This window comes from Kogia breviceps, chromosome 13, assembly GCF_026419965.1.
Source record: "Kogia breviceps isolate mKogBre1 chromosome 13, mKogBre1 haplotype 1, whole genome shotgun sequence".
NCBI lineage: Eukaryota > Metazoa > Chordata > Mammalia > Artiodactyla > Physeteridae > Kogia > Kogia breviceps.
This window is the reverse complement of record NC_081322.1, coordinates 2946591-2959764: the sequence shown is the minus strand read 5'-3', so window position 1 is coordinate 2959764 and position 13174 is coordinate 2946591. Positions and strand designations below refer to the sequence as shown.

At 36.2% G+C, this 13174-nt stretch overlaps 1 pseudogene; it reads right to left on the bottom strand.

Moving 5' to 3' along the window:
• Positions 1-10983: 10983 nt before the first annotated feature.
• Positions 10984-12968, bottom strand: LOC131768214 (type 2 phosphatidylinositol 4,5-bisphosphate 4-phosphatase pseudogene; annotated as a pseudogene).
• Positions 12969-13174: the final 206 nt, after the last annotated feature.

The window sequence follows — 13174 nt, the reverse complement described above, 5'->3', positions numbered from 1 at the left end:
TGTGCTCCTCTATTTTCTCTGAACTTTTGTATGGTTTGAACTAGAGTGACTCTCGGATGCCCTTGAAAGCAACATGTTGACAATGTCAGCAGCTCCATCACAAAGGGTTCTTGAACAATTGTGTGGACATGTACAATCCCTTTAACCTGTTCACCTACCCAATACTTTTACATGAATAAAAGTAACCTATTGTATTTATACAGTTTACATTTTAATTTCTAATTTTTATGGCAGTTAGTCTAACCTTACTAATAAGGAGAAGTATTGCCTTCAATGTTTGTGGCCCTAGAAGAGATTGGAGAGCAGAATGTTACTAGCTTGGGTAGCTTGTTATTTACTGTATTTCGGAAGATATTACATAAAAACAATGATCCTGGTCAAGAAATTACTGATTGAGAGCAGAAACAAAAGGGTGAACAGTTTTGAAACTTAAACCATAGGCGAGACTTAAAAAGAACATAAGTAACAAAGGTTCATCAGTGTTCTCATTAAACAGAGAAACTCAGCTTTGAAAGGTTTAAATTAAAAATTCTTCCCTTCCCCTCAAGTTTGTCACTTCATATGGCCTCCAGGTAGCTGCTATGGAGAGAGACCTAGGGGCATGGAGGCAGGGGAATAAATCAAACTTGAAAATAATGTCTAGGAGAAAATTTAAGTTGTAGCTGACTGAAGGCAAGTAAATCAGAAGCTTACTGTTTTTGAAAGCTGGTGTTTTCAAAGAAATGTGAGCCTTCTCTAAAGGAGTCTTTGAATAGTCAAGCCTTAGACCAACTTCTTAACTCTCTAATTTATGTATGTAACAAGTAGGGAGTTGTGAAATCTATATTGCTCTCAAGGAGGGACATACTCTTCGAAAACCCCCTTATATGTGGTTTTGGAGGATAGCTACAGTTTCTTTCAGATAATAGTATTTAGGTCAATGAAGGACTTTCCCTCATGCCAGGGTAGAGACTTCCATGATAATTGGCAATTTGGATGCTATGATTGTTATAGATGAGTGACTGCTGTATATCTTGTATCCTTCAACATTTTGAATGGTAGCTTTTATTGCTATCCTTACTCCGCTTTATAAAATAGGCATGTGAAGTTGGAAAATGCACATAATTGGCCTTTTTGGTATGTGGGTCATTAAATTATGAGAATCCACCTCTGGAAATGATGAAGAAGACAGTGCAGTATCTATATATCCTGGACTTTGTACCGTATGCAGCAAGTGGGTGGGATTTTGAGTTGTCTTCTTAGGGATGGGGTATAGAGTAACATCTGATGGTGAGAGAGGTAGATTGTGGAAGAAATGTCTAACTGTCCACCAAAAACACGTTTCCTTTTTTATGTTATAAAAAGTGTATATGGGAAGCACAGGATAGAATTTCCCAAGTTCTCTTGAATCTAGCTGGGATCCTGTGACCAGGTCTATTCAATGCAAGGTGAATAAATGAGATTTGGCTCACTTCCAAGCCAGGCCTGTTAAATGTCCCTGGACTTCTCCCTCACCTTGCTACCGCTATTTTTGCCCCATTTCAGCCAGCTAGAAGCCATATATTAAAGATTGCAGAGCCTCTTTTAATTTAGTTCAGAAAGATGGCATGGAAGAGGGCTGTTCTGCTGACAAACCCACTTGTCCCATGTTACAAGATCCAAAACTAAGCTTCTATTATATTGGAGTACTTATACATGTGTGAGTCTATTTATTAACTATTACTTCCTCGGAGACCATTCCTATCCATATAATACCTATCTTAATGCTTGGTCACTTAGAAGATGGTCAGTAAATATTTTTTGAATGAGTTAAATAATGCATAATTTTTTAAAACAAGCTCTTCATTTGAGTCTTGACCTGCAACATGACATTTCCTTTTGTAAAGATTTACTGAAGTTGATTCACAATTTAGATGTATTCTTACCCAAATTTTTTTTTAGTTATTATGTATACTCAGGTTTCTAATTTTCTCTCAAATCCCAATATAACACACCTAAGTTATGACCTTTTCCTAATTTTATTTAGTCTTGATAGTTTCTCAGAAGTGTTACTGTCACACACACACACATCACAGAGAAGCAGAATTCCTGGAATTAGCAGGAAAATAGAAACCCTCCTGGAATTACCAATTCATTCTTTTACTGTCTGAAGAAAATTAATGTGTTAGGCTACAGATGAAGTAATGGTCTTTCTTTTAATAAGATAAACGTTGAAGGTCGTTGACCTCATTTTGACATCGATAATTTATTATTTAGTTCTTTACAAAAATATCTAGGCTCTTTCTCATTTCACTCTTTTGGCTCAAGCCAACAATGAATTGGCCCCGGGCATTGGAAAAGGGTTTCCTTTTTGTCTCTAGTACTGTGTTTGGTTGAGTGCATTTCTAGAACCTAACACCTTCACCATATGGGCTCAGAACTTTCCTAAAAACTAAAAATATAGGAAATGAACAATAAAATTCAACAATACAGCGTGTTATTACATAAAACCTTAACTTGGAAACTTGTAAGATTTATTTTTCATTGCAGCAAAAATACTCCATTCAACAGATCTTCTATTTCAAGCCACATACAAATTATCATGAACTTATCCTCAGGGTTTAAATGATCAGAGTTGACAATGTGGCAGAATCCTTATAATCCAAGCTTTCAAAAAAAGTAAATCTCAAGTCATTGATTTCACTCAGTATCTAAAAGAATCATGAGGCTTAAGATGAGTTAGTGGAGTTTGTGACAGTAAATTAAAGCTTTTTATGGGATATTCTGAGGGTTCTGGTACAGCAGAAGCACCGTGGAATAGAGATTCATTCTCTGAATGCTTTTTTTGGTGATTTGTTTAAAGCTTTTCACTGAATATGAAGTCTTCATTTTCGTACAATCCAACAAAAGCTCCAAAAATTTGTGTTTCTAAAAACTATTGCATGGAAACAAAAATCATTATTGCATTTTGAGATAGCTATCTTCCAAGAGAAAAAAAAAAAATCACTTTCTTGGGAAGCCTGTGAAAGCTGATGAACTCATAGATTTACATGAGAATTCGCTAAATGTGATTATTCCAAATTTCAGCTATAGAAAAGTTTTAGTGAAGTTCTGTGCAACACTGAACACCCAGTAGGTGATCACCTCTCTCAGTTCGCTTGAGACTGACTGATCATGAGGGTCTTAACATTCTCCTCAGCTTGACTGAACTTTAGGATGCCTCTTTCCTAACTCTTGGCCCCTGACCTCCCTTTTCTTAGAGCATTTACTTTAGGAAACTTGGACCTGTAAATTGTTTTCTGTCCCTTTGAGATGTAAATCTTCTCACAGCCCCCTGACAGTTTTACAACCCAGGAATGTCTTTCTGGGGGACCTGGGAATCATCTATTTGATATATAATCATCATGAAAGATATCATGCTATCTCCCTGTTTCTGTGTGAGGTAGGAGCCTAACTTCAATAAACAACAATTATCAAACACAAATGGCCTAACCCTATTAATCAATACCTCACTAATATTCCCCAGTACTTTTCCACTAACTCACCCTATAGCTTAAAAACCCTCTCACCTTTGTTTTCAGTGGAGTAGAGTTCAATTTCTCTCTCCTATTGCAATAGTCTTGAACAAGGGTTCTTTGATTGTTTAGCTCCATTTGTTGCATTTTTCCTTTGACAGGACTTTCCCAGAGTTAGTGTTAAAAACCCAAGTTTTTAGGAACCAAGTCACAGGAACCATTTCAGACCCAGGCAAACTAGAAGAGTCACGCTTGTTTATTTTTAACACAACCCTTAGACTCATTTATAGGTAGTTCTAAAGCCTGATTTTCTCTCAGAAGAGCATGAGTTGCCAACGACCATGCTGCTGTGTGTGGTGGTCTGCACATCATTATTCTGTTGGACAGAGTAGGTGCTCAATAAATATTTATCCAGTAAATAAATGGAGCTAACTCAACAAGGATATGAACACAATAATGTCATTGAAGTATTTGCCTTTATTGTTAGATCAATGCAGAATATAGGATGACCCTTGTTCACCTATCCATTCATTTAGTGATTCATTAATTTATTCATCTATACATTCAACAAATAGATATTGAGAACCTCCCATTTGTCAATCTAACAGATTTTTCGCTGCCCTTTAGTAGTTTATAGACTAGAAGAAGAAATAACAATGAATAAAAAAACAACAAAAGCTATGACCACCACAACAACACACACACACGACTGAGGAAAGTCCTGTGTGATATGAAAATGTGTAAATTAGGTAATGATTATAATCTTCTATTTTCACTCTTTTATAATCTTTTAAAAGTTCTAAAACTCTTTAAAGACTGGAGATTTGGGTTTTTTGTAATGGTTATGCAAATATTGTTCTGAATGTCATGAGGTGGTTTAATATATTCTTTCAATATACTAAACTGTTAAGAAGGAAAGAATATGTGTACCTACCGAGGCTCGTATACTAACTACTATAACAATTTAGCATTTTATGAAACCATTTTTGGTATCCTGAATTATTTTAAATATTAAATAATGCATTTCAAATTCATATTTTAAAACATGAAATTGAGTCCTTTGGGAGAGGTTATCGTGTGAGCAATCTAATAGCCCTCACATGGCCAAACAGATGGAATTTTGCTGCTGACATCAATTTTTCCTATCATGCTGGGAAACAAAAAGTGATTCCTATTCCAAGTAATACAGGAGAAAGACTGATATGGCTGTGTCTGACTAAGATTTGTGGATGGTCATTGAAGTATATGTCACTTCTATGACTTATGTTTTTGCTATGACTATTAGGGTAGAAATTACAATGCTTACAAATGACTGAAAAAATGTATTCTAGTAATGTTTTTCAGTTCTCCTAGCCCAGTGTTGGTTAACCAAGCATGCTTCATTCAACTTCACAAAGATTCTTGCGGGGTTTCTAGAGAGGAGTAGGTTGAACACTTGGAACATACTTCAGCAGAGGTGACAGCTAACTGGATTCATGGTTCACAATAAACAAAATTCCTACTTGCCTAAGCACTTGTTAGTCAAGTGGTGCAAACCTATAATATAGATGTGAAATTTGTACTGGTTAGGACTATTTTAATTGCAAATAACAAACCTCAACATGAACTGGTATAATCAACAACCAGAAATGAGTTTATTGACTTTATACCTCAGCAATCCAGATAAAGGATGCTAGACTTGGCACAGTGAATAAACCACTAGTCATCTAATTTTTTTCCTTGTCTTTTTGCTCCATCTTCCATGGTACTACTCTTCATTTTCAGTTCTACATGGTAGCCCCAGGATCTTCTTTTATGTAGACTGCAGTTCTGTATCTCATATTATCTCAGCAGTTCATGCAGAGGAAGAAGATGGCTACTTCCCTGTGGTCTCCCTGACTTGAACTGTGTTATAGGTTCACCCTTAAATTGAATATCAGGGTCATGGTGATGAGATGAATTGATTGGATTAAGCCTGTTCAGGACCACTTCAACAGCATTGCTACTATACTGTTGGGAGAAGTAAACTTCTCCAAGGGTAAATCAGGCTACTTTTGATTGAAGAAGGAGGAAATAGGTGTTTCACATTCTAAAGGCCACTACTAAAAGTTGCCATATAATTTATACAAAGACAGATTAACTGTCAAATAATCTCTTCCAACATTTCTCATGGACAGTGAAGTAATATCCTTGTCGTGTTCTTTCTCTTTCCCACTTGATTCATCCTTCCCAGAAAGGACTCTTGGATTATCCTCCTGAGTTTTCCATACTCCTTCTCTCCAATCTTCTACTTCTCTTGTCCACACAAGGCTCTCCAACCTCCCAGCCTCTACCGATTTTAAGATGCACATCAAATCCCTATTCTTTTATTTACCCACACAGAAGCATTTGGTGGTCTATCAGGTGGAACCTCAGTGACCCATTATAACTGGACTCTACACCATTAACTAAAGGAAACTCTTTTTCCTTTTCTTGAAGAGATAGGAACCAGTTTTTGTAAACCACAATTGTCTAATCTTTTCTTCTTGGAAAAGAGGAAATTTATTTTTACCCACTGCTGGAAAAATATTCTCTTTTCATCAAAGTGAGCAGAATGATTCTTTAAAATCCTAAAAGGAAAAGGTAAAATTAAATTTAGTTTAACATTTATATTCTGTTATAATATTACTAAAGTATATCTTTGCTGAGAAGAGATGCAAAGAGAAGAGAAGGCTATGAGTTAGTTATAAATTCATACTAATCTACTTAATTTTTCTATTTTCAGATAACTTAAAGGGTAGGATGATAGTAATAATAGCAAACACACATATAGCATCTATTGTGTATCAGGCAGTGTTCAAACATTTAATAATTTTTTTGATTCTCACAATAGCTCTATAAGATATGTGATATTATTATCTACATTTTAAGTAGAACTATGTCACAGAGTAGCCAAGCAACTTGCCCAAGGGACATAACTAACTGGTGGCGGAGCTGGGTTGTGAACCCGGGCAGTTTGGCTTCAGAATCCAGGTTTTTACTTTTAACCCTATACTACTATGGATGATTATGTTTTTTGAGTTGGTGGTTAACTAAAAAGTGACTTAGATGACATGATGAAATATAAGGTCAGAAAGATGATTCTATTAATTTTATTCTTTTTAGATTAGGTTAGGACCCAGAAAAGTCTATTCAGGGAGAATATGAGACTTTTGTCTACTTCTGTAATTCTAGGGGATGCCAACTAGCTATTGTGCCCCACTCCATATGTGAAAGCTAAAATGGGATCATTGAGTTTGAGAATGTCATAGACTTTCAGATCCTTTTACCCAAATCTCCTATCATTTTTATCTCATTTCGATGAGTCTCCCCTAGAGGTTCTATTTATTGTTCTGTGATGAAGGTCTAAATCACGGTTGAGAATTTTTGGAAAAAGGCAGAAAATCAATGGAATAGGTCTTTCAATAATTATTAAAATTTGACTGATATAGGTCCCACAGAAAAAAGTAGAAATAAATTAGCTTATATTATACACTATTTAGATTTTTCCATATATATTAATTTTCTACTATTAAAAATTTGAAGCACTTGGACACATTTGTTTGGATTCAGAAAGAAAGATTGACTGTGTATAGGAAAGCATTGAGTCTCATGATTTTTATGAAAAACAGCCATTGCTTTTAGGCATAGGATATACTTTACTTAAGGGATATATAAAATAAAATTTGTATATATTTTTTCAATAATTTAAAAACCAATTTTTAGCATATGGTAAAATAATCTATGCATTTAAAATGTAATTATTTAAATGATGATTTAAATGTAATTATTTAAATTATTTAAATTAATTTCCTCCAGTTGTAAATGTCTACCTTATTTAGCAGGCATACCTTCTAAAGTTTTGGAGTTTTATTTTATATCTGGACATAAATCTTTAAGTTGTATGTTGATAATGCAGAAATTGAATTTCATCCCTAATATTGCCAGATGGTTGGATTTATTCCATACTAAAGTTAAAAGTTCCTGCCATCATATTTTATATTAATTTTAAATTTGCGTGAGTCTTGGAAATATCCATGGCATCAAATCAACTGAAATTCTTCCTCATTTATATAATTAACAAAAAGCCTTTTAATCTAATTTATTGATAGCATCCTTGTGTCCACAAATGTAAAATATAACACTCCTTTGTCCCTTGAGCTCACCGACCACTCCTTAGAAACATTTTTCTGCTCTGCATGTATCGTATTATCAGTCAGTAAACAGTTTTTTACGGATCTGAGGACTGGAGGTAATTGTCAAGTTTTGTTTAAAGGTTGGCCCCTTCTTAGTGCACATATTGTTAAATCAGCACTTCACAAAGCTGAACTAAGACAAAACTGTGATATAAAAGAGGCTGGTCTTTGGTGCTCCTCCTTCATTATTTTGGACTTTAATGCCTAAATCTGACACCCAAGATTTGGATGTTGCCACAGGCTGCTCAGTGTTCTCTCTTGATCACCTCAGCTACTGCACACCTCTTTTCTGTCTGCACCTTTCACTCAGCAGACCCACCGAAGATTCTCCCGTTGCCTGGCGGACTGTGGACCTCTCCCATAGAACGGGGGGATGGACAGTTAGCAAGCTATTGTCCAGATATTGTTTGGGAAAAAGGGCTGAATGATTTGAAATTGGATAAATGATAAAAGAAGATGGTAGACAAAGAGTGTTGTGTACACATTTTATTATACAGTAATGGAGATAGTTGTTTTTTACTTATCGAGCGAATTGTTTGCATAATGAGTTTTTTCTGCAGAGATTTTAAAATCTGGTTTATCTTCCCACAATCATTGATAGATTCTGTTAAATATTAAGAAGGCAAAAACAGTTCAAAATTTGGTTAGTTTATTTAAAACAATATTTTGATTCTAAATGTGATGGTTTTTTGAAGTATATTATGAAAGTTAAAAAAGTTAAAAGGAAATTAAAGATAATATACTCCTTGATCTCAGATACTGTAGGGAAACCACTTTTAAATGTTTGACATATTTCCTTTTAGTATGATTTATATACAAGTTTCTAAATTAGCTAAAGTCATGTTGAATATCAAACATATATCCTTCTGTTTATATAACATTTTATTGTGATTAAAAAGTCTTTTTCGGGACTTCCCTGGTGGTCCAGTGATTAAGATTCCACCTTCCAATGCAGGGGATGTGAGTGTGATCCCTGGTCGGGGAACTAAGATCCCACGTGCTGGGGCAACTAAGCCCGTGTGCCGCAACTACTGAGCCTGTGTGCTCTGGAGCCTGCGTGCCACAACTAGAGAGCCCATGTGGTGCAAGGAAAGATCCTGCATGCTGCAACTAAGACCCGATACAGCCAAATAAATAAATAAATAAATAAATATTTAAAAAGTCTTTTTCTGTGCTGTATTGTATACCCATTGGCTCTTGTATAATAATTTATTTCCCTAAACTTCTATTTTTTATGTTGCCTTCAGTTTTTGTTATGAATAATACTAAAACAAAAGTCTGATAATGCATATAAATAGAACATTTTTTACCACAATCACTTTTTTGATTACTATACAATTATGACCAGATAAATCTGAATCTTTCTTTTTTTGCTCTTCCTATTGTCTTTAAAAAAATTTTTTTATTGGAGTATGGTTGATTTACAATGTTGTGTTAGTTTCTGCTGTACACCAAAGTGAATCCGTTATACATATACATATATCCACTCTTTTTTAGATTCTTTTCCCATATAAGTCATTACAGTGTACTGAGTAGAGTTCCCTGTGCTATAGAGTAGGTCCTTATTAGTTATCTATTTTATATATAGTAGTGTGTATATGTCAATCCCAATTAGGACAAATATGAATCTTTTTACTTAAACTGCTGTCAAGCCAGGTCTACCCCATGTTATCCGTACACAGTTTTTTTTGCTCCCAAATCAGGACTTTACCTTTATTCTTATTTTGTTATACTGTTTGAACCCATCATGTGTTAGAGTACTCCTGAATCTCAATTTTGCCATTTAATATTTTAACCATTCATTTCAGATACATATATATTATATACTTCATATATATGTACATATATTTCAGATGGAATATATAAATATATATACACATCTTCCATATTATTATAAAAAAATTTTTATAAGAAAGAATGTCACACCAAGCCCTGTATGGAATACCCATAAACACTGTGGGTTTATCTAGTTTTGAGTTTTATTTAATGTTTCCTCTCTATTGTTAAGATTTCTGATTCCTTAGCATGAAACCTTTTTGAATTACTTTTAAATATTTCAATAGTTGTATTACTCTTAACCTTTTTTATGATGGTTTCTATAGATAATGACTTTTCATGAATATTTAACCAAAGAAATGTAATAAGCTGAGGTAATTCTCTGCCTAGTTTAACATCTATTTTATATGGTGATTCATATGGCATCTTTTATTTTATGGTAGTTAAATATTTAGTCTATTAAAATAAGGTAAAAATTTTAAAGAACATTCATTTCAAAGTGGTTAGGCTTCTCTTTTTAAAAAATTAATTAATTAATTTTTGGCCTGCGTTGGGTCTTCATTGATGCATGGGGGCTTTCTCCGGTTGCAGCGAGTGGGGTCTACTCTTCGTTGTGGTGCATGGACTTCTCATTGTGGTGGCTTCTCTTGTTGTGGAGAACAGGCTCTAGGCCCACAGGCTCAGTAGCTGTGGCGCATGGGCTTAGTTGCTCCGCAGCATGTGGGGTCTTCCCGGACCAGTGCTCAAGCCCACATCCCCTGCATTGGCAAATGGATTTTTAACCACTGTGTCACCAGGGAAGTCCAGGATTCTCTTAGATAATAAAATGTATGCTCCTTTTTATTGTGATGATAAAGAGCATACCTGTTTAGCATGTGGACTACAAGTTAAACATGCTTTATTGTGTCTCTAGTAAAGTATTCCGGATCAAATAGAAGATATTGATGATGATAAGTAGTTTCTCTTTCTTTTCTTTTTTTTTTTAAGAGATGTGAAAGAATATGAAGACCAAGCTTTATTATTTGGAGCTTGAAAACTTAGCAGCAAAACAAACTATTTGCATATAATGTGATACAATGAGCATTTGTTCATTAAAGACTCCCAAAGTCTTAAAAACTTCATACATAAACCAGAGTGAAATCCATTAGGTTTGGCTTCCCTGGTGGCGCAGTGGTTGAGAGTCTGCCTGCCGATGCAGGGGACACGGGTTCGAGCCCTGGTCTGGGAAGATCCCACATGCCGCGGAGCAGCTGGGCCCGTGAGCCACGACTACTGAGCCTGTGCGTCTGGAGCTTGTGCTCTGCAACAAGAGAGGCCGCGATACTGAGAGGCCCGCGCAGGGCGATGAGGAGTGGCCCCCTCTTGCCGCAACTAGAGAAAGCCCTCGCACAGAAAGGAAGACCCAATATACCCTAAACCCAAAAACAAAACAAAACAAACAAACAAACAAAAATCATTGAGTAAATGATTTAAAGATGTCCAGAGTAGCTTATTGAGAACTGCTAGATACTCTTACCTGCATGACCAAATCATAAACAAGCTTATGCAAAACCAAGTTCTGGGTAACTCACTCTTATGGCTCCCCAATAACAAGCTCAGATAAGGCAGATCAAAGCTAAGAGATAAGCAACTGCCCAAGAAACATAGGTTGCATGAAATTACCTTGCAAAATTTGGGTGCCAAAAGTTAATCCAACTCCAGTGAAAATGCATATCATTCCAATGGTAATATATGCACAGCAACACCTTCGAGGAAGTGCACTACCCACTGAGGAAAATTTTTGCAGTGTGGGCATTTTGCCAGAGTGTTGAACCTCAGTTCCATCCGCAAAAACATGTTTCCACAGTGGCCGCACGTGATCCTTGTACCTTCTGGTTGGACTGGCAGTGCAGGTTGAGCTGGCTGTTCTTTAGAAATAAGCATTACTAGGCCGAGGTTAATTATGTGGCTACAGGCGGGTCTTGGACATCCTATTTGCCGTGATGTGTCCTTAAAAATGAGGAGACAATTACGAGGGCAGCTAACATACTTCTTCCTCGTTGGGGGATTTTTGACTGGCATGGCATCATTGCAAACCATGCGCTTAACCACACGCTGGTGAGGCTTGCCATCCAAATCGATGAGGGATTGGCACGCATGGCAGTTTAAGACTGGAATACCACTGGCATCTGGACTGGCGATGGCTGCGTACGGAGGTGGGAGTTCTGCTCTGGGGCCGCTTTCTTGTAAGTACGGTGGGGACATGGGAGTGACATTTCTCGAATGGCATGTGGAGAGCAGAGGTAAACGTTCATCCATCCCATCAGCATTCGTGACTGCAGCAGTGATGGTGGGGCTGGCGGGGAGAGGCTGAGTCTAGTAGTTTCTCTTTCTTAAATTCAGTTTCATATTTATTATGAGATTTGAAATTGAGAGCTCTTAAAGTAATGCCTTATTTTCAGGGTAGGAGATGTTGATCTGAAGAATGGAATTTGAAACTTGGTTCTGTTAATTCCATGAATTGAATGCTCAAAGCTTTATCTTTATGTCTAGTAAAGTAATAATAATAATAATAATAATACCAATCTAAGTGTGTATTAAGGAGTTTCAATGAGATAGTATATGTTAAATTATAATGGTATTGCTGGCTTGGCAAATGGTAGGGAGCTTTTTAAAAAATCTTCTTCACTACTTAGTTCAGTACTTATCATTATCATTATTAGTTTGAGTGAACAAGTCCATAACCTTATTAGGAGACTAGTGTAGGTAAGTGGTCTATTAACTTTATGAGGAGGTAGAAGGCTCACAAAACATATTTTGTTAATATTTCAAAATATGGATAACTCAGAAACTTCAAACATTGTACTGTTGCATGAAATGACCTTCACAGGTCATTTAGTAAATAGTACTTGAAGTATGCTTGGGTTGCAAGGAGTGAAGTAGGTGACATTAGTTTAGCAAAACATATCCTGTGGAATCAGCGTGTAACTTTTATTTTCTCCTTTAGCTTTGAGTGAAGAATGCAGTTCCAGTTGAGCACGGAGTTGGAGGTTCAAACAACTAGGGTTTTATTACCAGCTCCATCAATGACACACAGTGTGCCATTAGGGAAAAATTACTTTTCTGAACATCAGAATTCCCTTCTTTAAAATGGAAACGAATTTGGTGGCTTGGAAAATAAAGTTGGATTTGGCAAATATAGGTACATTCAATATTCTAGAACACCTTTGATTTAATGAGACGATGAAATTCATGCTGTGCTTATAATGCCAAGAAATAGCAAATAGGTGTAGTTGTAAATAGTGATGATGATGATGATAGTAATGAAAAATAAACAACTACATAGGAAATTACGTCAGCCAGTGTAGCCATATTGATGCGGCATGATGTGCTATGTTGTGACTGTGGAAGGGCAAAATCACCTGTGCTCTTTAAGAGCATTGGCAGCCAAATGAGCCCTCTGCAGTGTGACCTGAACTGGCTTCACTATGCAAAACCACCGACCTGAGCGCTCACATTTGATCTCGGTGATTGTGTGCTCTGTCATTCAGTACTTGTATGATTGTGTAAGCACAGGTGTATGTTAGTATACGTGTAGCTCTCCAAACGGTGGATCAAGGGGTTGTATACAAAACAAAGCAGCAAGAGTCGGTTGACATAAGACAAGGAGAGGAACTGTTTTCATCAACAAAGGGATTCTAAACCAGTCTTCAAACCCATCAGGAGATTCTGTTAAGAACTAGGAATCAGGAA